Raw genomic sequence first — 26,984 nt, forward strand, 5'->3', positions numbered from 1 at the left:
AGCTACATGAGTTCAACACCAGTCTGGTCTATAAAGCAAGTTCCAGTACAGCCAGGATTGTTACACAGAGAAATCCTGTCTCAAAACAACAGCAATACTAATACTACTAATAAAAAACTTTTCTTTATAAAGTTAAAAAAAAAAAAGAAATTGATTTTCTATGCTCTCTTCTGGGAAATGGGTCATAGGAGGGTTTTTATGTGACTTATAAGGGCATGCTTTATTTCAAAATTCTATGATTTTTGTGTAAGTGTGAATAATGTCAGGAAAGAGGCAGGAGTGCTGACAGATCAAAAAGTAATAAATATATCACAGAGCAACTACTATGTATTAAACTCTGGATTAAATGCACCCAGAACTATACCAAAAAAAATGTCTGTAGGAGTTCAAGGAATACCACCTCAAATACATGGCATTTTGTGTGCTAGGTGTCGGGGGACACACCTGTAATCCTAGCATTCTGAGTGTGAAAGCATAGAGCTCACAAGGTCAAGGACAGCCTGAGCTATTTAGAAAAATGTGACTCAACAAAACAAAAGGAGAGCAGAGAGCCACTTCTGAATTCAGCAAGAATATCAATGGTAAGGGGGACAGAATGTTTTCTGGCTTTCCCTTATCTGCTTAATGACGGATCCTCCAGACAGAAGGCACCATCACAGTGCCAGGGTCCTCGTCTGAGAATCTCATTACAGAAGAGAGAAGAGGTCATCATCAGTAGGCTTTGTCACAGGCCATCCCTCATTTTTAGTCTGTACGCATCGAAATGGTTTGCTTCAGAGAAATATAGGCATAGTAACACCGGAATCCTAATACTTTCAATGGCTAGAGCTATGTTTTATGATTCTACTTGAAAATGTTTGTGCTATGTGAACCAAAGTTGGAAACTGTGAACTATAGTGAATAAGCTTTTAACACGGCTGTTTAGAATTATCAGCCCCTCCCCATGTAAGTTCACTGCCCCTAGCTGCCTACATCTCGCTCACCTCACCCTTATGAAGAAGGGATAGATACTTCTAGTTATTACTAGAATTACAGATATTCACTTATTTTTTGTTTTCACTTATATTTCCTATCCATAAAAACTTCGACTTTTCTCATTTACCTTTCTATTTATATAGACTTGCTTATCAACTATGAAGAGAAAGGGGAACCCCCCCATAGCTCTCTACATTTATTTTTTACTTCATCTTCATAATAATCCTACAATGTAGAAACTATTGTTATTTCCATTTCCTGAATATACTAGAGAGATCTGCAACTTGAACAAGTTCTGAGACTGTCTGACTAAGGAATTTGGACTTTTAAATCTGTGATAGTCTGAATAAAAAATGGTCCCAATAGGCTTATATATGTGAATGCTTGGTGACCAGTAGGTAAAAGTGTCTGGAAAGAGTAAAATGTGTGGCCTTATTGTAGGGGTTTGTCACTGGGGGTGGGCTTTGGGGTTGCAGAAACTTATCCTGTCTCTGCTTGTGGATCAGATGTAAGCTCTCAGGTATTGAGCCAGTGCCATGACTTCTACTGCCGTGCTCCCTATCGTGATAGTCGTGAACTTACCCCCTGAAACGGTCAGCATCAACAAATTCCTTCTTCTGGAAATTGCTTTGGTCTCGGCATCTTAGCCCAGCAATGGAAAAGTAACTAAGACAAAATAATAACTTTTTTTGAGACAGGATTTTACTACGTACCTCTGACTGTCTGGAACTTGCTCTGCAGACCAAGTTAGCATTGACTGAACATATTTTGGATGCCGGATTCCAAATTGTGAAACACCATGCCCAATATAACCTGATTTGAACTCTATATAGTTACAGCCCTAGAAGGTTACCTGTGTATAACATCAACCTGGAAAGTAAGAGATAGCCTGAAGATAGAGGTACTAAAGATACATTAATCCTATGGTTGATATTTTTAATTGGGAAATTTAATTTGTTTAAGTGTATAGTATCTTCCCCTCTTCTTTCCCCAGGGCTTTGAAGAGGCCTATATATTTAATTATCTAGTTCTGTGTGCCAGACTCATTTCATTCTGACATATGGCTGGCTCTGGTTTGCACAGTAAGCTCTAGATTTGCAGTCAGGACAGATGAGTTCAATATTATTCTTTTCATTAACTTGAACTTTTCACTGAAAATTACCAAGTATTTTAATACAATACAGCTTCTCCTCATTTAACATTGAGTAGCCTTTGAATCATCATACATTTATGGATTCTTTTGGTCCATCAGCCAACTGCTTTCAGAAGGTCTGTCAATACATTGTAAAGGACACCAAGGAAGTCATGGTCCCTGCCTTCCATAAGCTGACATTGTACACTGACTTAGATGTGAGTATGCAATAAGTATATGCACACTGAGTGACCTGGGAGATTTTTTTTCTGTAAAATGCTAGATCCTCTTGGCTTTCAACATGGAGCTGTATGTAGCCAGAGCTTACACTTTAATACACTTATATGCTATCATATAATTCTACTTTAGCTTTTAAGGCTATGGCTGCTATGGGGGAAGGCCACAGCAGGCGGCTGACTTCCATTGACTTTACTGATAGCTTCAAGCTTCCCTGCTGAGACCATCTTCCCTATTATTGCAGTGTATCCAATTTGTAGAATCTCGGTGAGAAAACATTTCATCATTGTTACCTGTATTTTCTTAGCGTCCAATAGTCACTCTATTTTCTGACTTGCCATACAAATATTTTATGTCCTTTCTAGCCTTATATCAATTTTAATTGTAATGAAATTGGTTTCTTTGTAGTTACTATTAAAGTCTAATTATAATAATTACTATAAAATAAATTAGAAAAAGATTTATATTAAGAAATGAACCATGAAAGATATTAAAATGAAGAATGATAAAACTGACCTAAAAGAGAGGCTGGGAGGGAGCAAAGGGGAAGGGAGAAATAGAAGAGTGCAGAGAGGAGAGAGATAGAGAGTATTAAAGAGAAACTAAACAATTGCTACACTATAGAAGAGCAGAATTTTACAAATCGATCAAAATTGATTACTCCTGAAAGACATAGATATCATTTCACCCAAATCCTAATGATTTCAATAGCAAACACTATTTTACATGATTCTACTTGAAAAGATTCAGAACACACAGATCAAAGTTTCTCTATAAACGAAGGTGAGTAAACTCTTAAGGGAGACTGCATTTAACTGTCAATGATCCCTTTACTTATATAAAGAGAAAATGGTGTAGCAAGTGGTATTCTCTATACGTTATCCCAGGCCTCACATCCTGTCCACTCCTCTCTTCATGGGAACATTCAACATACACACACTGGACAAACTTACTGGCCTATCCCAGGATGTGCCATGCTCTATCTGCTTACAACTATGTTCATTCATTCTGTCCACACTGCCTGAGCTCCTTCTTTTTCTTATTTGATAAAGCTCTGGCTCAGGTTAGTTAAGGCAACATTTCCTTTTTAGAAAGATTATGTTACTTTCCTTCCGTTTACTTGACATACTATTTATTGTATGTTTATGCCCAGCAGAGAGCATTTCTTTATAATCTTTCCCTATAAGTTCCAGTATAGACACTGGCAGAAGGGAAGAGTTTGGCATATAACAGATTCTCAGTTGGCAGGTGAGGAAGGAAGATGAACTGTCCATCTGGAATTGGGTTATCATATCAATTGGGACTCAGCTGTTGTCAGGATGAAAAACCAATACAGCCTAGTATCAGCAAGAGCATAGGAAGGCTGTGGGGCTATAGAGGCAGAAGTGTGTAAGAAAGGAAGGGAGCTGAAATGTTGGAAGGCCTTAGATAAAGAACCACAAAGACATCAGGTTATGTTCATTCTCTCTCATTTCTGCCCCTTTTCCATTTTTTTTACTGTGTTCTTCTTTACCACTGCCAAATGGATCCATCTGTCACACTCTCAGATCTTGAAGGCCAGGAAAGTCTACTGTCGTGTGCTGACATAGGTGATGGAAGTCTCAAAAAAGAGAGAGCATCTCCAGGGTAAGTAGACACCAAAAACATATCCCACTATAGACTGCCAAACCTGCTAATGAACGCAAGGAACAGCCAATAGCTGCAGGGCTTTTCTCAGCAAGCTTGGATGCTAAAGAACTCCTTTGGCTGGCTATCTCAAAGGAGTGACAAAGTACGCCTTTTATTTTCTATCATTCTCTAAAATCTATACCAGGCCCATCCTCAGCATCTACTCTCTAATTTGGGTTATTATGAGGAGGACTATATCTTGGAACAAAACTTCGTAATTAATCTTGTGAAAATCTGCACGTTATAGCTATTGATGCATTCTTCATTTCCCCTTATGTTCCATATCGGAAAAGACGTAACTGGATTCTTATAGTCTATGCAAAGACCAGCCAGAAAGTGATCCTATGGAGGGACAGAATATGAAAATCCCCCAAACAGCTCAGAAAACCAAGTTAAGCACTTTCAGTGTAGTTTTTAAAATTGATGAGTGTGGAACATCGTTGATTGGAAAAATGGCCTAACTGGCTCTACATTTCAAAGAGCTATGACAGCTGTGAAAAGGATGGATTATGTTGGAAAATGAGTGGTTAGGAGGTGATTGCATTTGGGTATCAGATGAGTTTTTTAAGCCCACAACTACTACCGTAGAGGAAATAGAAATAAGAGAATAATTGGGGCTTATAAACATTATTATTAAAGGCCTATTTAAGAATTAATGGAAATTACTGGGCATCCTGGTACATGCCTGTAATTCCAGTACTGGGAACATAGAAGGAGAACGAAGAATTTGAAGCTAGTCTGGGCCATGGGACCCTATTTCATAAAACCCAAATAAACAAAAGTTATGGCCATTTTCTCAGCAGACTATTGGAGAATGTGGAGAACTCCTACAGCTCCTTCCTGACTCAGGGGTAGAAAAGATCAATAGAAACAAAAGGGAACGAAGAGAGTGTTGAAGTCAATTAGATCTAGAAGTAAAGGAGTTTAAAGGTAGTATGTAGGTGTCAAGCCTGATGACTGATCATAGTAAGCAAAGGACAAAGAAACTGGAAGTCAGGTAGAAGACGAGATGCCCTGGTTTACAAACCTTACCTCTGACATTCTCACAGGACAGACAGCTATGTGTATGAGCATACATAGAGCACACATGCATATTTTTTGTGAATCTACTACATCCGAGTGGTTGATGTATTTTAAGCCATCGTGCAATCATTCAGTCCTACAAGAAAACATTTTCTCCACTTAATGGGTGAAACCTCTGGTACAGGCAGGCAGGAGATTGGACTAGAGTCTCAGCAGCAAACAGATTTGAGTTGAAGTGTTCTGTAAATGTTCATGTGTTTGTCTCTTTGAAGGTGAAGACAGCATTATAAATTTTTCTTACCTCTTTCTATAGTGCCTCATGCAGCTCTGAACACAGAAGAACCCCTCACCAAATGCTTAGATTGATCAATGACCCGGTCCCTGGTGACAGCTGCATAGCATCTTCATGTTGAGATTGTAATCCTCATGAATCATTTATTTAAAAGCCTCCCTTTGTTTGGGTAGAGTGGCAGGCAGCTACAATACAGGAGAAGATGGTGTGTGGAAACAGGAATAAAATAGTCAGCTTCATCTGCCAGCCTGGCTATTTCCCAGTCTCTGCTCCTTCATTCTTTTATGTGCTCCACAAAGTCTTTAGAGGAACTGATGAGAACCAGAGTCTGTCTTGCTTCACAAAGGCCACAGGCACCCCCATACTACCTTGTCACTGTTCCTGCCATGGACATTCATCCTCATGAAATTCATTAACTCTCAGGGTGGAGCTTCCTTGTGATACTTGCCCAAGTCAGTCTGCAGATTTCATTCCTCTCCAGAAGTGACGGCTGATGGCTGCTTAGGGTAGGAGTTTAGAGAAATGAATCACAGAGGTCAACGGAAGCATTTGAGAGCTACTGATGCCTGACAGCTCTTCAAGGACAAAGGCAAATAACAACTGTCACCTGGACCAGTCCCTACCATTTCCTAAAACATCTAATGCTAACAGTAATAACTCCCATTTAGTGACTTTATCGACTATTTCAGAAGCTGGCTAAGTACATTAAATAACCCCAGTTAGTTAAAACTGAAGGAATTTGCTCAGGAAAACAGCTCTCTGGATCACCCTACTGTCTATCCAATGAAGAGTAGAGAGACCGAAAGGAGGGAAGAGATGCACAATGTGTAGAGCTGAGGGATGGAGATGCTCTAAAGCCCCAGATTATGTCCATATCCCTGAGACATTCTTTATAATTTATTGGAATTGGGACTGTATCCAAGGGTGAGAGATTTGACTCATTCTGAGATATGCTCAGATAAAAGCACTTACTGTTCTTTCAGAAGACCCAAGTTGAAGTTCCAGCACCCATGCCAGGCAGCTCACAACCATCTATAACTCCAGTTCCAAGGGGTCTGATGCCTCTGCCATTTGACAGCATCTGCATTCATATGTACACACCCACCCACCCACCCCACCACATACATAGCCATACTTAAAATAATAAACAATAAATTTTACAAAGACTATATCTGAATCATTTGCTCTTATGTTAGCCATATCTTATATACAGGGCATACTCGAAGTTTATGTAGAATAGATAAGGAATTATTACAGGAACAATTCAAGTTCTTTCTTGTATACAAAAAAATACTAGTTACATCCAATCTGAGGACCAAATAAAAATTATTTTTCTTCAAGTATAGCATACTATTCATGTTTCATATCATCTGATCCAATCATCTTTCAAATATCAAAATGTCAATATGAGTAACGGCATATTAGGCTCTGGAGAATCGTTTGGAACTTAGGGAGAGAGACTCTGCCTATCAATGTCTTTTCTGTTATATCACTAGTGTAGCCCTGACTAGCAACAGAGAATTCAAAGCAGGTGATAGGCCTGCAGGTCCATGACTGGGGGAACTAGAGACAAATGATTTTCCTAGACACTTATTTTGTCATTCACTGAAGTGGAGCTTTAAGCTATGTTAGGACAGTCGAAAAGCACAGCATCTATAACATGCTTAGGGGACGGAGCTGATCTCAAACCGTGAGCTATCTCACTGTAGAGGCACCTCAGTGCAAACAGAGCTTGATGCAAAATAGCTTCTGATTGAAGCACTTGCCATAGTATCAGAGAACGGCCAGTAAGAGGTCACCCAGGAGATATGGTTAAGGCAATAGGAATTATCAGTCTTCTTCTTAACTAACAAACTAAAGAAAATGAGAAATCATAGATCAACTGCAATTCTCTTCTTCCATCAAAATGACTATTAGGTGTTAATAGTTAATAAGTTAGTGAGACAAGGGAAAAGAAGATCATATTTAGAGAAGTTTCTATGCAGTCCCTTTTATATTCCATTATTTTTAATGAATAAAAAGGATCAGAATCTACTTATACTTAAAGCAGTAATTGTTAATTCTGGGATAAGTTTTTGTGATCCCTCCCCCTACTTGATCTTGTCTTAAAGGTGGTCTAAATTTATTAGACTCTTTTGCATTAATCCTCAGTCAGATGGTGAATATGCCATTTGAGATTTGAGAAACAAGGAAATTTATATTATTGTTGTTATTGCTCTTAGGTCTCTTGAAGTCAGACTGATCTCCTGTAGACAGAGACTCCTCATTCGTTTTTGGCCACCCAGAACCAAAATGACCATATAGAAACTATATTAATTAAATCATTTCTTGGCCAATAGTTTAAGCATATTTCTAGCTAGCTCTTATATCCTAAACTAACCCATCTCCATTAATCTGTGTATCACCACGTAGCTGTGACTTACCAGCAAGGTTCTGGTATGTCTGTCTCCTGCAGGAGGCTATATGGCTTCTCTCTGACTCTGCCTACTCTCTCTATAGATCCCTTTCAGCCCCACCTTACTCTGTTAAGCCATTGGCCGAAAGCAGCTACTTTGTTAACCAATGGCAATAAAACATACTTACAGCATACGTTACCTCCTGCTTAGACCTCTGAGTGCTAGGATCACAGGTGTGCATTTGGTTTAAGGTACATTCATTTGAGAAAGAATAGTTCATATTATTCCCCCATCTGTATTCTAAAACCCACTTAGAGCAGTGGTTCTCAAACTCTGGGTTGCAACCTTTTCACAAGGGTCACATATCAAATATCCTGCGTATCATATGTTTACATTATCTTTCATAATAGCAACAAAATTACGATTAGGAGGTAGCAATGGAAACAATTTTATAGTTTGGGGTCATCACATCATAAGGAACTGTATTAAAGGATCACAGCATCAGGAAGGTTGAGAACCATTGCTTAGAGGATAGCAGAGCCAAGGCATAGAAGACACCTGGCTTCCCCATTGCTAGGTGGAAAAGCCATGTGTTAGGAAAGGACAGGGGCAAATGGACTGCTGAGTGAACAGTGAATAAGCATACATTGCGAGGAAACACTGTGCAGCTGGATGTGTTTGTTACAGAACACGTATCTTGCAGATGTATGGCAATAGATGACTGACTGAAGTTCAGTAGGAAGAGAAGTTTCCTCAGTAGGGAGGCCCAGCCGCTATGACTGCATTCACCAAGATCGTATATGTTACAAAAGAGTAACCACCAAGAGATACCTTCTCACCTCACATCTTTCCAGGGGTGAATGGGAGGCTCACAGCTGCTAGAGGTAAAGTACAATGGGGGCAATGCTCGGGGTGATGCGTAAGGAGGGGTGGCAGAGAGTATCACCGCTTAAGAATGAGCCAGGAACTCGAATGCCTAAGTCTACAAATCGGATCCAAGAGATTGAATGAGAAAACATGGAGAATTTCAGCACAACCACATCAAACCTGCCTGTTCTTCTTTCTGCCTCCATCTCTTTGATCACCTCATGTGATGATCGTGGAGAAAAAGATGTTCAATCACAAAATATCCTTGCCAGCTGTCTGCCAACTTTTTTTTTTACCCATTAGTACAAATTAGGTAGGGTATCAAGTTCCTCTGAATACCTAAATGATCCATTCCTGCCTGTAAAACCAAACAAAGAATTTCCCTTAGGCTTTCTGAGCATGAAGTAAAAGACTCCAGGAATGGGTAAAGTGATAACAAAATTATTTTGTCATCATCCAAGGTGTGTTAGCAGATGGAAACGAATGAATTATTTTCACAATTTCAAATAGTTCCAACAGAATCCACGATTTGTGTGAGAGTTTGTAGCCATGACTATTTAAATGAGCTGTGTTTTTTTATTTTTATCAAAAATATATACACCAAACACAATAGCAATGCAGTTATTCTGTGTTGATCAGAAGACATCTGATCAGACATTTTAGATATATTAAATATGCTATGAGAACATTAATTGTTACTTGGTGAATGTTAGACGAAATACTTTAAAACTTGAGACTTTGGTTAAAGACTTTACTTAACAAAGGACCTTTTGCTAAGAAAAAGAAAGGGGGGCGGGGAAGGAAAGGTTAAAGGGCTAGAGAGATACCAAGCAGTTAACAGCACTTCCAGCTCTGGATTTAGGGGACCAGATATCTGTCAATATGAACTTTCTACAAAAATTGGTAGGAAAGCCAAGAAGCCCAGTTGAAGTGTAGACTGTAGGAGGAAAGGAAAAAAGATAGGAGGGAGTATGAAAGAGAAACCACCAGGGTGTGTGTGTGTGTGTGTGTGTGTGTGTGTGTGTGTGCTCATGTAACAATAGGAAACAAGCAAAAGTTCTCCCTCTGTGGAATTAAATAAAGACTACTCTGATGAGAACAAACAGCAATATATTCACAATATGCTGCAAAGCAAGAGATCCAGTCATCACTCGGGTTTGGCAGAGACTCAGAGGTAGGCCGAGGAAATATAAAGCTATTGTAAAAAGACAGATAGGTTTCAGGTATGTTCTCACTGGAGGGTGTGAACATGGGAAGACAGATCAATGCATAGAGGTGAGGCATTACCTGTGACTGGTTTGGGGAGTCCATTGGCCTTTTCTCCATTGGCCCTGGGTTGAGAGGAATGAGGATGAGCATAAGAAAGAACAATTTAAAGAGGAGGGCAGTCATTATCCAAGTTCTGAATGTTCTGGGCTGATTGCTGCAGGGGCTATGACTTACGTCCTGGGATGGTGGCTGTGGAACTTGTGTGTCACAGTTCTATTGCCATGTGTGCTCTGACCGTTTGTATGTACCATCTCATGCTCCCTCTCCCTTTTCCGAATACGGGGACCTGATTTTAGGGCAGCAGGTTTGTTTTTCTCTTCACTTTTCACTCCTTTCCTTTTCTACACCATCCTATGCATTTCCACCGTGTGCATTTCTAAGTGCAATCCCCATGGATGAACTTGTCCTGTGTCTTACCCCATGATGGGAGCACAACCCTGACATCAAGGGCATCCTCTACCCTACGGTGCTGTCATTCCATCAGCTAGGACAAGGCTTAATTCACATCACTGCTTTTTTCTGAGCTCCTGTTTCTTTTATAATTTGTACCACATCATTAAACACATAATTATGAAATGTTTCAACTGATTTTCATTAATTTGTACATGTTGATCTGATCTTCCCAAGTTTAAATTGAAAGCTATATCACACAGCTCATGCCTGCTCTTGGGTTTCACAATAGCTTGAAATGCAGGCTCAGTCTATACAGTAAATGTGTTGTGGAGAGCTTTGAATAGTTTTTGGACACAGTATTACTTGAGGGAGATGATCTAAATCTAATTCATTGTTTTCTTTATTATCATTATTCCAGGTGTGAACTTCAGCACTAATCTTTCCAGCTTCCTTGGATAAGAAGGTTTTGTGCACTGAAGCCCCAGGGTCTTGGAGCTTTTCTCGCACATCAGTAAAGAAGTTAACAGAAGAAAGGTCTGATATTTGTTTTTAACTTGCAGGTCCTGTTTAGCAGTGCCCTCTCTGAATAATCCATAAGATATATATTGGGTTTTCCAACAGGAGAGTTGTGGGGTTCAACCGGTCAGAAGAAAATTAGAGTGTATTGGATTCTCAAACATCCTGGGAACAGTCAGAATTGTGGTGACAAGCGTGGGAATTCCAGTCAACAACTTTAGGATGGGAACTTTTCTTCAGAGAATTCTCCGTGTACTTCTAAGACTTCAAGATGAGCTCTGTGGAGTAGAACCAAAGAACACACACACGCATAGATCATGTAGGCTATGGGGAATGTAGTACTGTGTGTGCATACAGAGCCTTAATCACATAGATCATGTAGGATGTGGGGAATGTAGTACCGTGTGTACATACAGAGGCTTATCACATAGATCATGTAGGATGTGGGGAATGTAGTACCGTGTGTACATACAGAGGCTTATCACATAGATCATGTAGGATGTGGGGAATGAAGTACCACATGTACATACAGAGCCTTATTCATATAGATCATGTGGACTTATGGGGAATGAAGTACTGTGTGTACATACAGAGGCTTATCACATAGATCATGTAGGATGTGGGGAATGTAGTACCATGTGTACATACAAAGCCTTATTCACTGACACAGCTCTTTCTAGGTGGGAAGAACGAGTGATACTCTGAAGTGACTCATACCAGCCCATCCATTCCAAACAGTCCCTTTTCAGAAAACGCCATCATTAGTTATGATACCCCTGGTCACCAGAAATCAGCATATTGAGAACACTTGCACTAGACAAATTAGTTAAGTATATGAATCAGGACTTTCCTTGTATTCTCTAAACAGAAAAGGGGGGTACCATCTTCCTTTATAGAACACCATCAATGACAAGATCTAACAAATCCTGAGTCTTCCATACAAGGTTAAAATGACTTGCCCAAGATCACATACCTGTCCCGATAACAGGGAGAGGCTGAAGAAATTCCCGTGTTTCTGATGCTCCTTTGCTTCCCGGAAATGGAATCTTTATTATTCACAATGGTATCAACTCCTTTCTTCCCTTCAGATCAAGGAAAGCTCCTGTTCATAAGTCAAGATCGCTCTTTTGTGTCAGAGCCCAGCTCATAAAACGCTATTAAGTGAATTACTGATGACCTAATTCCCAGCTGCAGGACACATTCCATTAGGGGCAGGCCAGCTGCCAAGATGTGTCAGCAATGACTGGATGGCAGAGTGATTGAAACTATCCTGCCTGGAGTGGCTGGGCCTCTGAGAGTGAGTTCATCATCAGGAGCTGCTCCTTTCCCCAACATCAGACTCAGGTCTTCTTCTGGGAACCCAATTCACCAGCTTCAGAGAACCTTGTCGAAGTACTAAAGAGAACCATTACAAAATTCCCTCATCATTCATTGACTAGCCTTACAATTTTTTTGTTGTTGTTTCCATGGCAGGACTTCCTTTTTTTGCTTGTCTTTACTTCCAGGTCATCCATTTTCTTCCTACTTTCTCTAAAATGTTCTTCATTTTATGTATTCATTTTGTGTGTCTGAGGAGGTCACACCTGTGCCACATTGTCCACGTAGAAGTCAGATGACAACTTACAGAAGTTGGTTCTCTGCTTCCACTGTGTGGGGATAAGAGATGGAACTCAGGTTTCCAGACATGCATCTTTACCCACTGAACTATCTTGCTGGCATGAAGCTTTATTTAAACACACACACACACACACACACACACAGAGTTCTTTAATCCTACAATAAGGAAGAGTAAGAAGACCATATATCTTTTCAATTTTGATTTACCACAGAACTTGCATGTCAAAACTGGTATATGCTTGTGGGGAAGCTGTATCCTAAATCAAAATTAGGTGTGTCCCATGTGGGCCATTTCATAGTTGACAGTTACTTTGTCTCAGAATTGGTACAAGGGTTAAGTAAGCTAAAACACTGGGTAAGCTAGAAAGAAACAAGGTGAATATAAACATGCTGCTAAGTAGAGAATGGAAAGGTATTTCAATTGGATCCAGTCAACCGCTCAGGAAGAGGAAATGATACGGTGAAGTTACCATCCGGGCAACAGTCAGGAGCCTGATCCTAATACTGACCTCCTCTCTATTCAGCATTGGTGTTCTCTGAGCTCTTTGTTGTCTGTGAATGAGAAGGTGACTGATGGCAGGGTCATCAGATCCCTTCTAACTCGGAAAAGTCCTGTCTAAAAGCCAGAAGTCAGCCACAGGCAGGACATTGCCCAGAAAGAAGGTGCTCTGTTCTATTTCCTTTTTCCCTTCTCCTTTTCCTTTACCTCTTTTGCCTTATTCTCCATCTTTCTATTTGGAACTCATTGTTTTATGTTTTGTTTTGTTTTGTTTTAATTTTGTCTTCTCTGCCTCTTCTACTAATGATGCCAGTTAGTGACTCATTGTTATAGTCTTCTCTAGAAACCATCACAGAATATTGACTGCTAGTGCACACACACAAAAAAAGAAAATGTAAGGACATTCAAAATTCATGGTGATGAATGAGTGGGGATGTTTATTGAGATGAACAAACCAGGGGGTTTAATCCATGATTTAGAACTTTGCCCAGCATGGCATTCAAAAAGCAACTTGGAAGTACAAAGAATCTGGGGTCAGCCATGAGACTAAGAATGAAAAAAACCCAAACAATTAAAATGAGCTGACTCATGGTTTTCTGTGCTTTTATGAGTTTTTCATCTAAAATTGTTAATACTTAGCTACCCTGCCAAAACCCTCGGGAGATGTTTTTTATTATAGGTGTGTCCCTCCGCAAAGAGGGCTGGAAACAAAACCTTAGAAACTAACACTTTAGTGACCCGGGAACCATGACTAATTAGAGCACACTAGTCTTTCTTTTCTTGTATGTCTAGAAATAACTGCCATCCTCTAAGTTATTTTCCTTCCAACATTTTCCACCCAAACTCAAGTAAAAAAAAAAAATTAGCTGCTGCCTTCTACATACTTGAGCTTGCTCCACAACGTCCCCCAATTCTGGAACAAAAACTAGAAGGCTGGTGATCGAATGACATGCATTCCCCCTCAGGCCTTCAGTGACAGGTATGGGAAAGGATCTCCAATTGCAGGGCTGCACTCACTCCTCACCCCTGTGCCCTCACTCTAAAGACAAGTTCTCGCCAGCGTGCATGGTTCTTTTATGTTAATGTTACCTACGTTCTAAGAGGTCTGAAAAACCTTCCATAACCATCAAGTTCTTCCTCATCTTGAGCGCATGTTTTATTTTATAAGAATTTCAAAATATTCATGTGTGTTTTTTTTGTGTTAGAATTATAGAGGGCTGTGAGCCACAACCAGTGTGGGTGCTGGGAACTGTAAGGGCATGGATTCTCTGTAAGGGCAGCAAGTATTCTTAGCTGCTGGACCATCTCTCCAGCCCCTGAATATGAATTTTTAGATTTTCTTTTGTATAATTTTTTCTGGATTTTTTTTTTAAACGTAAGTATGGCTTAAACTCCTAAAACCAACATGTGGCCGGTATACAACTGGAAAAATAAGAGAAAAAAGTATCAGAAATTCCGTTCAAAATGTCTCTTTACATACGATTTTATAATATATAATTGGCATTTTATATCAACCAGGAAATGTGCTAACAGTATATTCTGTCCCTCCCATAGTCCTTTCCCTGTATTTTTCTCTTCTGTGTCTCTCAAGGCACGCCAAGGCACCTGTCTAAATTGCTTTTCCTTTGTTTTTTATTGATTTAGCCTTCCTTGGAGTTCCCATATCATTAATTATTGCTATCCAGCTCATCTGGACATTTATGAATTGTCACTGTCCTCGTCAGAATATGGGTACCTTGAAGGAAAAACCATCCCTCACTCCCGTAGCACACATTCAGGCTGCGGCACACCTCAGGAAGTGTTTATTAACTGACTTGGTTTCCTTTCCCCCAAGACTGGCAGACACTCAGATGGCTTGTGATGGCTTTCTTTCTTTCCTTTCTTTTTTTTTTTTCTTCAGACTTCCTTTTTTTGGTGCAAGCGTCATGTGGCTGCAGTTATCTAGGGCAGTAAGTAATGTTCAAGTGATTATAGCAGAAAGCTGAGATTCCATCAGCGCCCTGGGAGTTGCAGCCAGAGATCAGCTGAGCCACATGCTTAATATTTTAAACAAGAGGCATGGTCCTTTCATAGAGGTCTCTGCCATTGATTCTCTCAGAGGATTTAGTCACTGGGCCACATTTAACATTCAGTGGGTCAGACCTTTATCCAAGCTGACGTCATCTGAATCCTCTTGCAATTCAATTTTAGCATGTATTCTGCCTGAGTACCTCTCCCATCCTGCCTGTTTTCTCTTACTAGAGAACCGGCTGAATATATCGTAGCTGATCCGGAGTCCAAGGCTTTGGAGAGCATTTAGTCAGAGTCTGTACTTAGTTACCCTGTGGTCCGGGAAGGTGTGGGGAAAGAAAGAGGGGCGGGGCCCCTCTCACAGCTGTGGGAGCCTTTAAGAATTGACTTGGGGAAAAAGGAAAACTCTCCAGCAGCTTAGGAAGGAGCCACCCACAAGGACAGGGACTGCCAGCTGCCTAAGTAATTCAGTCCCCTACACTCTGATATCAGAAATGATCCTTTGCAAGGTATTTCTCACACTGCTAAATAAACAGCCCTCTGCCATCACCACCACTCCTGCTGCTTCCGTTTTGATTTCTCCTGAAGTGCAAGGAGATTGAGTAACCCAGCTGAACTTTCCTGGCCTCCCATTTGAATCCTCAAAAAGGCAGGATCAGCCCCCTCATCCCCTTTACTCCTTTTTCCTATCCCTTCTCCTTCCCCCACTCGCCATCCTTTAAAAACAAACGCCCTGGTTTCCCTCCCTCCTGGAGCCGCCATTGACATCAAACAGGGTCTCCATGGAAACCAGAAGCAGTCTCCTGCATCCTGGAGCCAGGTTCTCTCTTTAGGTGAGGCAGGGCCTTAGGGAGCTGCAAGAAGAAAGAGTTCCCTCTGATTAATGTGCACCTGATGAGGAGAGAATTTAGGCAGTGTGGAATTAGATAAAGGGAGGCAAAGGGAATAAATACACTCGCAATTTTTATTTCAGTTTAAGCATAGCTCAGATGAGACCATGGAACCTTCCAAGAAGTCTCAAGGTTAAGGTCCCTGACCCCCAATCTGTCAGCATCCAGCAGAGCTTAGCTTAATATGGAAATTGTTTAGGGATGTCTTTAGTTACACTGAAGCTCCTACCACACTTCACACAAAAGCAAAACATTCTCCTTGGAAGCATTGAAAATACACAAGTGAGTCAAGAATGCTTTGCGACAGGCTATTCCATTTTCTCTCCATGTAAACTGTACACGACTCCCATGTCGCAGACAGCGGTGGACATGAGCGTCTAGTGCAGTTACTGTCACTGTAGCCTGCACACCCAACCTGAAGGCATGGAGAAAAGTCCTTGTAGTTACCTCTTCTGATTGAAGGACATCTTCATCCACATCTGGTTCTGCCAAGGGCAGAGCACATAACCCCCAAAGAATGCCTTGACAGCCACTCTCAAATCCTTCTGTGCTGAAGCCTGTCACAGCCTCCCTCTTCTGGGGGTCTTAAAGTCCTTTCCCAGAGGGGTTCTGTCCTAGACCTGGAAGTTCCATAGGAGTTTCTGCAAACAGACTTTGCCGGCTTTCCTCCAGTTTATTGTCAGTAGGTCACAATCTTTTGCCTTTCAATTATATTTCTGTGTCCACTGAAATAGTTTGCTCTGGAATGTTGGGTCTTCATTTCAGAAGGCCCTAGTGTACCATGAAACTTTAGCTAAATAAAATTGCTATGCTTTTCTCATGCTCATTTTTATTGACGGGGGTTAAGGAGAAGATGCCACTTCCTTCTTTCCTGCAGTTCTGCCTCTTGTCATATTCAAAGACGATTTGTTCTTTTCTGCTATAGCTGCAGCAAATAAACATTTATTTGCTGAAAAGAATATAACTTGTAGTTGGACATTCTCGTCAGACTTTCTTGGAACACCAAACTCAAAATAATGGCACAGACTTATTATTAATATGAAAGCTTGAACTTAGGTTTAGGCTTATTCCCAACTAGCTCTTAAAACTTAAATTAGCTGTTTCTATTAATCTACATTCTGCCACATGGTTTGATTACCTCTCCTCTGTACTGTAAGTCCTCAGTGTCTCAGTATCCTCTCTCAGACTCCCAGATTTATCCCGAGTTCTTCTCTCTCCTTGGAAGTCCCACCTATTTTCTCCTGCTTACCTGTTAGCCATTCAGTTCTTTATTAAACTAACCACAGTGACACATCTTCACACAGTGTAAACTAATATTCTTCAACAACACCTTCCTTATCTAACAGTTCTGCCAAGACGTCAGAGGTCGCACTGGATCAGAGCCAGTGTCTGTGGTGCTGTGCTCCTTCAAGATGTTCTAAGACAAAAATTCCTTCCTAGCCTTTTCCAGACCCTAAAGCACACCTACATACTTTGACTCTCAGGCCTCTTTAGTTGCCCCAATGAGCAGTAGCATCACTTACTCCAATCTTCTTCTCTGCCCCTCTCCCCATTGCTTTCTTTTAAAGACTTTTGTGTCCATGGTCCAGGTAGTGCAGAGCAACATCTCCATCTCAAATCTCAATTTAATTATACCTGGTAAGTTCCTTTGGGAATTATTCTGCAAATTATACCACATATTTCATGCTTTTTTCTTTCTTAAAAATGCTGCCAAATTGTTAACACTTTGTCTTTCTTGTCACCAGATCTGTTTTTTTTCCCAGGACAGACAAGTATTGCTTTGTGTTGTTTACAAAAAGTAGTCCATACCATCTCTATCTCCTAACCTGCCATTTACTTAGTTCCCCACTATAATTTGTGTCTGTCCTCTTCACGACACAAAACTGGCATGCCAAAGTTCAATATTACCTTTAAATTGCCAATCTCGGGTGACATTTACCAGTCAGTTCCTACTCTTCTTGCTAGCATCCTTTGAACTTTGTGAACATTTCCTTCTTTATGAAGCTTTCTTCTTTTGGTTCCAAGATAATATTTCTTTCTCCCTCTCCCCCTTAGCTGCTGTGCTCTTTTGGCTTCGCTGTTTATTAATCTGTAAGCATCTCATCATCTACCTCTGTGTCTCAGTTACTTTTCTATTGCTGTGATACAATAGCATGGCCAAGAAAGTTAAAAAGGAATCATTTAATTTGAGGCTCATTGTTCCAGAGGGCTAGAGTTTTACCATCTTAGTGTGGAGCAGGCAGGCAGGCATGGTGTTGGAGCAGTAACTGAGAGCTTACATCTTGATCCACAAGCACAAGGCACTAAGAGAGAGAGTTAACTGGAAATGTTGTGGTCTTTTGTAACTTCAAAGCCCACTTCTAGTGACACACCTCCTCCAAAAAGTCCACACCTCCTAATCCTTGCCAAACAGTTCATCCAAATGGGGAGCAAGTATTCAAACCTTCTACAAACCATCACATGGATTTTCATTAATGTTTTGTAGGAACTTGCTAGGTAAGAAAGCTTGGAATCTGGCTTTAAAAAATGATGAATGTCAGCAGATCTAGTGAATCAAAATTCTTCAGATGCTTTGCATATTAGCTTTCTTCTTGCTATGACAAAATGCATGACAGAAGCAACTTACAAAAGGAAATATTTGTTTCGGCTCACAGTTTTACATTGTAGCCTATATTTCATAATGGAGAAAGCATGGTGGTTGGAGAGACTCAGTCCTTGGTGGTGGAAGATTTGCCTATTTGTTCATATTTTGTTGCATCATAAAGCAGAAAGTTTAGACAGGCACCAGAAACTAATGCAAATGGAATGGAATGATCAAAGTCTACACAAAGTTCTACACACAGGTAGATCACAGAAACTAAAGGTTTGACAGCCTCGCAAATCAGGACTATCATGTAGCAACCAAGTATTCAAGCATGTTATTTGGGGGGGGTCGTTTAAAATTCAAATTGTGACTATCTGTGTCTATGCTATAGCTTAAAAAATACCAGTATACAGTGTTGTACTAGGTGATTTATTGCCTGAGAGATGTGACTTACTACTCCTTCTCCAGCCATAAGTCCCAAATTTATGACTTTTGTGTGTCACTTTTTGAGGTTTGACTCATGAATGGAACTAACAATAGGTAGACTGCAAAAGAACTCACTGGTAGAATGGCTCTGCCTGCACTGTGTCCTGGATTCAATCTCCAACACAATGAAACGAAAGAAGGAATAGGAAGAGGAAAGAGGTAACTGGAGAGAGATCTCAGTAAGGTAACTTCCATATAATCGTGATATCCTACCTGTGTTCTATTTCTAGCAACTAGGTAAAACACTCGGTGTGGTGGAACAATTATAATCCCAGAGCTAGGGCAGCAGAAATGGAAGGATCCCTGTGTGCCTTGGACAGCCAAGCAAGCCCAATCAGGGAGGTCCAGTTCCCAATGAGAGACTCTATCACAAAATCCAAGATGAACCAGTCCTAAGGCACAGCACCTAAGGTTGACCTTTGACCTCCACATGTGCATGTACATGTGCACATATACCCCCTCAAAATAAATGTAACTGCATACACATGAGTTTGCACAGACACACAGAGAAAAGAAGGAAAGAAAATGTAGTTACTAGTTACCCATCTTCCCCAGATGTTCCACAAGCAATTAAAATTCATCTTATTCAAGTGTACTCATTTCTAATTCTATTTTAGCAAATGACAATTCCACTCAAGTACCTGTTCCCAAGAGCAGGCAAAAGAGTCAGAGATACACCTGCTCCCACTGTTAGGATTCCTACAAAACCACCAAGCGAACAACAATAACATACATGCAGAGGTTCTGGTACAGATCAATACAGGTCTCCATGTTTGCTGCTTCAGTCTCTGGGAGCCCCTGTGAGCTCTTCTTAGTTGCTGTGGTGGGCCATGTTTTCCTGGTTTCCTCCATCTTTTCTGACTCCAGCAGTATTGCCTCTTCCACAGGGTTCCTCATCTCTGAGGAGAGGGACCTGAGAGAGGCCTCCAAATTCAACTCTCCAAGAACAACATCTTGCTGTGACTCTCTTCACCTGCTCCCATCTTCTGGCAGAGGAAGCCTCTCTGATGCCAATTGGTACCAATATATGAGTATACTAGAACATACATCACATCTTAATTGGCTACCTCCCTTGTAATTCTACCAAAGTTCCCTAAGTTCCTTGACCACAGCCACTGCCTGGTGTTTGAAAAGTTTCTAAACACACACACATACACACACACGCACAGGCACACGCACGTGTATGCACACACACACATCTACCAATACCCTCTTTCTCGTACATGTATTCTCAATTGTGTGCATTACTGGTAACACACTGCCTTATATTTCTCACTTGTATAATTTCTGCTCCACAATAAACTCTAATATCTTATAGCTGACAATCTTTCAAAAGTGAGATGATACATCATCTTGTTTCCCTTTACTTCATCACTCCTTGCCTGTATAGCTATGGCCATGCCCTCTTCTGTAAATATGCACTCTTCCTCAATGTTGGCTATATATTTATCATCAAGTTTTGAAACTGTCACTTCAGGCCCCTTCTTCTCTATCAGAAACTTGCAGAAATGGTGGCATTTTTTCTTACTATTTATCTCCATATTCTTATTGTTGTATAAAGTCACTAGTACATAATAGACTTTCTATGTGTTTTATAAATTAATTAGTCAAACCAGTTAATCACTTTATCAAGCCCCTCCTCCACACCCCAAATTTCATTATAGTAACTTGAGGGTGGAGGTCTCTGAGAGCACCCAGTTCACACGGCACTTGGCTAGCAACTTAAAGCAGAAGGGACCTTCTAGCCAATGCTCTGAAGGCCAACAAACACTATTGTGTAATACCACTTTCTCTGGTTTTATAGTTATCTCCTAAAAGCAACTGAAATGTAAATTCAACTATTGTAAAGTGCCTATAATTCAGCTGCTCTGGTTTACATGAAAGTATTTGATGTGTGAATGTAGTTGGTTTGTGGTTACCTAGTTTTAGAAAGCAGTTGGTTTCTTGTGCTTAAGCATCACTGTCCCTGGATATCTTGTCACACTCACCAGGGATGTGCTGCTACCTGAATAATTAAAGAAGGGCCAGCACCACAGCTATGACCCTGGAACCAGGGTATATATTTAGCTTAAAACCACTCACTGCTTCTCTGAGACTCACCAAGAAAGGCGCTCTTCTTCCGCCACTAGGAAAGACAGAGTTTAGTTTCTGTAGGGAGTTTGAGGCTACCATGGCAACTTTTATCCCTTTTTCCATTGTCTGTGTGTGCTATTCTTTTCCCCTCCCTTTTCTTCTCTACTGGCTTGAGTATGGATACAGGCTTTACTAAAGGATAACTATAGCTGTCCATGCCTGGTTAGCCCCACCAATAGAGTCTCAAAACACTTGGATTCTAGTTCTAGCTTTGAAACTATGATGTTAATATGGTCCTAGTTAGATCTATTCTCTTAAAAACATTAGTGGGGGAGAATCTAGGTGAACACGAAGAACTACCTACTAGAATATATTTATAAATTTGTGTAATACATGTAAATTCAGAATTGGTAGAGTGGGCTTCACAACTGTGTTTCACACCAAAGCCATAGAAAGGGCTATTCAGAAACACAATGCCATTCCCTATACCAATAGTTCTCAACCACTGAGTTGCAACCACTTTGACAAACTGAGAGAAACAATTAATAAATGGGACCTCTTAAAACTGAGAAACTTCTGTAAAGCAAAGGACATGGTCAACAAGCCAAAACGACAGCCTACAGAATGGGAAAAGATCTTCACTAACCCCACATCAGACAGAAGGCTGATCTCCAAAATATACAAAGAAATCAAGAAACTGGTCACCAAAAGAAGGTAACATATCTTAAAATAATATTCCACAGCATAAGACTACAGAATGAAAGGCCTGCTCTCTCACCTTGGGCAGGCAGAAATGAGATGCTTTTGTCTGTTCTTGTCAAATGAGTACATTCAATTCTGAGAGGTAGTGATGAGATTTCAGGTTTAGGCACCTGAATCAATGTTGACTTTCATCTCATTTACTGATAGTATTGGCAGTGACTACAAGTATAAAAGTTTTGAACATTTTATAGCAGATAGTATATAATCCCTTTTACAATTTTAAATCTGTCCAGTCATTGAGCAGCTTTTTATTGAGCAAGGATTTTATAGTGATGGTGTGTGCCATGGATACGTTGTTTTACAGCCATGTTTTTAAAAGATATATATGATAAACATAAACATGTGTACTTATAGATATTAGTTTATAGCTAATTATAACTTACAGGAGATAAAAATGTGACAAGTATTGTTAAAATTCCAAGAGCTTATTTTATAGATGCTACAGAAAGCTAAAACCCTGTTAGGGAGATGAAGAATTATTACCCACAGAACAGTAGGTACCACAAGATTCATGTCCATGCCAGCTTTCTGTGTGTTCTAAGATTTCAAGAATAGAATATTTAGGCATAGAGAAATGCTGTGGGGTGGACACATTGGATTTTGTCACATCCAAGGAAACCAATTTTCTTTCTTTTTTTTTTCATTCAAAAATTTACACTTCCTCCCCTCCTCCCATTCCCCTCCAACTCACCCTCCTCCCTCCCCCTCCCTCCTTAAGAGAGGGCAGGGAACCCCACCCTGTGGGAAGTCCAAGGCCCCACCCCACATCCAGGCCTAGGAAGCTTTGCATTCAAATAGACTAGGGTCCCCAAAAGCCAGTACATGCAGTAGAAACAAGTCCCAGTGCCTTTATCAATGGCTTCTCAGTCAGCCCCCATTGTCAGCCACATTCAAAGAGTCCCCGTTTGAGTGCATGCTCATTCAGTCCTGGTCCACCTGGATTTGGTGAGCTCCCATTAGAACAGGCACACTGTCTCAGTGGGTGGACCAACCCCTCGCGGTCCAGACTTTCTTGCTCATCTTCTCCCTCCTTCTGCTCTTCAACTGGACCTTGGAGGTTCATTCCATTGCTCTGATGAGGGTCTCTGTCTCTATCTCCATCCATCGCCGGAGGAAGACTCTATGGTGATATTTAAGATAATCATCAGTGTGATAGTGGGGCAAGGCCAGTACAGGCACCCTCTCCTCTGCTGTTCAAGGACCTAGCTGAAACCAATTTTCTGTAGTCGGCAAAAAGCAAACTTATCCAGTCTTTGCCTCAGAGTAAGACATTATCTTTGTTCTAACAGACAAGAAGGAAACTAGCCCTTTGCTCTAAAGTGAGGCACTGCTTCTCTTTTCCAGGGTTCTTTACTACAACAAACATTCTTGAGGAGAATAAAGAGAAAAAAAATACCCTCTAGAGTGCTATGTTCTTAAGATGTTCCAAAACACAAGGGATTTGTGGAAAACTGCCTTTTAGTAGCTGTATAGAAAGGTTGACCTCTGCTTAACTTACAGAGAAGGAAGAGTTCAAGGGCTTCGAGTAAGCACTAAAGAACTGAAGAAGTTTCTCAGACAGCACAGAGGTCACGAGGGAGAGCATGTTCAGGTTGCAGGAGCAGTTTGTGGTTTTTGTTGTTGTTGTTGTTTTGTTTTGAGACAGGGTTTCTCTGTAGTTTTGGAGTCTGTCCTGGAACTAGCTCTTGTAGACCAGGCTGACCTCCAACTCACAGAGATCCTCCTGCCTCTGCCTCCCAAGTGCTGGAATTAAAGGCGTGCATCACCACTACCCCTCTGCAGAAACAGTTTTTGAAAGGGTCTTGCTCCTTATAAATTACACTGCTAAGGAACTGATCTGCTGAGGGTACAATTAGGATAAAAAAAGGAAGGGGAAACGAGGTTTATCTCTATGGTTGTGCAGAGCATACATGAAAAATAACCCACCTGTGAGTTGTTGAAAATGAGGATGGTGGGTGTTCACCATTGTCCTGGCCCTTCACAGAGGGCTCAGACTAGTTCCTGTCAGTGTCAACCAGGATGTAAACTCTTCCCTCTCTACATCACAGCCCTGTTTCATGGATGCCTAAGTGTCCTAGGTCTTTGAAAGAAGGGAAAGGACTATTATATCCAAACAACTAAAGCCCTGAGAGGCTGACCCACTAAGGTCTCCCTCTCATTCATAAAATCTACTCCAGTGCTCATGACTGAGTGATATTCTATCAGCTTTGCTGCTTTCACAAACAAACCTCGACTCTTAGTGGCACCAGACAACATGTTAGAGTGATGGCTGCAGACGTTCTTTCTCTGCTTGTTTCCACTTGGCTCTGCTCCATATGTCTTTTAAATTCCTGGGTAGAATAATGACAAAAAAAAAAATCTCTGTGCGAATTGTACCATGTTCACGGCAATAAAAATCTACAAAAATAATTAACAGAATCTTTCAAACACTTCCCAGTATCTTTAAAAGGTGGTAGAATGTGTTTGCCTTCCATTAGCTCATGCACATCCTACAGTTAAGTTCAACGCCAACATTAATAAATAAACAAACAAGTTAATAATTTAAAAAAGCAAAGGGATTTGTGGGGAAAAGAATATACTTGCTAGTAACAAAGTAATTTAAGATGAGAGGTACTATTTTTTGGTAAATTTTATCTTAAACTGTCAGTAATGGGTCCTCCTTCAATCTTGTTGGTAGAAGCAGTTTATAGCATTCCTCTAAATGGAGAGAAGTTGGTGGGAAATATGCTAGAAACAAGAGGCCAGTGTGTGTGCATTAAGAATGGAAGTGACCTCCAGGAAAGACAAGTTTAAATAACAGATATCTAAGGAAGGGAAAGGAGCAAGTCAAAGGCATGACTCAGCAACTGCCTGTGATAGCTAACATGTTGTTAGAAGATGTGTCATCCAGAACAATCAGGAGGATATGTCTGAAAGTATCAGAAGCTGGGGAGGCTCTTGAAATTGGTTTCTCTGACTCGAATAGTTCACCAGTTATCTCAGGCGTTTCTTTCTACCTGAACCAGTCCTTTACTGTCTTCTAGCTGACTGTGTTCCTGAGGCTCAGCACTCAGCTCTATGCACACAGTCACCAATTTCTTTCACTCAGCATGCCTTAGCAATCTTATCCTTAAGTGGATTTTTTTGCTGCATAACCAAGGTTACCACAGAGGCAGCAGAAATGTGAGAAAATATAGAAGGCAGAAGATCATCTTTGTTGAAGAAAGGATCCCTCTTTGGTTGGGTAGAGACAATAGAAAAGAGATTGACAACAATGTTTTGATGGGTAAAACATACCTGGGAGGTCATTATTAGTCTTTCAGAGGTGGCTCTTGTGACTCTTGGGTGGGGTACAGTGTTCTAGTTCATTACCCAGGTAAATGAGAGGGCTGTGTAGCAAAACATTCAAATATGCAGTGGAACTTGGTGACGCAGCCCTGTAATCTTGACACAAGGAGGCTGATACAAGGGAACCACCATTCAGTGCTTGCTTAGGCTACACAATGAGTGAAAGTCCAGCTTGAGTAAGACTCATCTCGAAATAAAAAGTAAAAGGGGCTGTGTATGTAGCTCAGTGGTAGAGTGTTTGCTTAGCATATATGAAGTTCTCAGTTCAGTTCCTAGTACTACCAAAACAAACAAACAAATAAACAAACAAAAACCAGTGAAAATACTGAAAATCAAATAAACAATAAAACATAAGTACATTCTTTCCTGGCATGGCTGATTTATTTCTTCTCTAGTCCTTAGTCAGTGTGCAGATCCCAAGTTCATACTCTAGACATGCAGAGATGCATTACTTATCTATGTATTAATATCCAAATTCCCATTTTTAGATTGAGATTTCAAAGCTGTTTAAATTGCCACATTATTCTAATTAATTCCAAGTATTTTTAAGAGCAAAAATGAAGGCTGCATGAACTTGGACGCTGAAATTTAATTAAAACTACAGGTATGTATCACTGGTATGAAAAAGTGTCGTAATGACTAAACACCTTGTTCATTGTGTTCCTTCAATTATTTTACCTTTTCTCAAAAAAAAAAAATACCTCTGTTGATCACTTAGTTATTCAAATGTCATTACTATTCTAACCACGAGTGTATTTTTGACATTCTGAATGAATAGATTTTTGCATGCCCCAAACGAAAGGAGTAATGTCATGAAGATGCTCCAAGAATGGCAGAGAGCTTTTAACACATGGCACAAAGGATCATCTGAGTCACGTTTGTGGAAGGTTTGGAAGCGGTAGCTAAGTCTCTGTGATAACAGGTAACTCCAAAATCTCAGGGGCTTTGTAGAAAGATACAAAACACAAAAGGCATAAGGAGTAGAAGTAGGACACCACATGATTGGTTCCTATGAGGACCCAAACATGATCTTGGGGCACCTTCCTTCTATAGAATTAGATCTCCCTCCACTAGGTCTGTGCACAAAGAATAGAACACTACGGAATCCTGAAGACCGTATCCATCCCTTCTGCCCATTATCAGACCAGTTGCATGTCGTCACACCTTCTACCTAAGTACAGGGTACTCCATTGGGTGATAGAGATCAGTTGCTCTTCAGAGGGCTCTGGCCTGCCAGCCTAGCTCTGTCTGGAAGTTTCCAGGTCAGTGAGAAAAGCCTGTGTGAAAGATGGATGCAACACACACATCACACTACGATACACACACAGCATGCCCCACCATGCACATATAATGTAATTTAAAGCATCTTGGTTGACATTCCAATGCACACCTTCTTTACTTTCTTTTTCTCCCTCTCGCTCAGCAATGTTTGCTGCCCCAGAAGATTCTGCAGCACTTGGAGATTCTGAGGTAAGCCTCCCTCCCACTTTCTACACCCTACCCTGTCAGACTAAGTAAAGGGATCTACTGTGACAGAGAAGTATTGCTTGGGTTGGTGGGAAGCAGGCAACTTACTGCAAGGTTGGGATACATAACACAGTTTTACACTGTCTGCCTTCCCAGCTTCCTCTGTGCTTGTAGTATTCAGGACCAACATCTTTCTGTTTTCTTAATCCACAATTTAAGCTTATTTTAAACACCAGTGCCCACCCTCAGGGTTTCCTGACATATCCTATGGGGAAGACTGCTCACTAACTTGAGAATATAAAATAGGCTTAAAAATAACATTACTGCCCCACCCATGCATTTTGAAAGAATAGGTAGAGGGATATTCTTGTGTGAGATAAAATTGGTGTCTATGCCCTGCCCGCAGCTTCCCCTTCAGTTTTAATTATTTCCTTCCTCCCACTGTTTTTCAGACTACGAGAATTCTATCAGTCCCAAGCATGTGGGTAAGTGGGCACTGCC

The sequence above is a fragment of the Chionomys nivalis genome, chromosome 3 (assembly GCF_950005125.1).
Source record: "Chionomys nivalis chromosome 3, mChiNiv1.1, whole genome shotgun sequence".
Lineage (NCBI taxonomy): Eukaryota > Metazoa > Chordata > Mammalia > Rodentia > Cricetidae > Chionomys > Chionomys nivalis.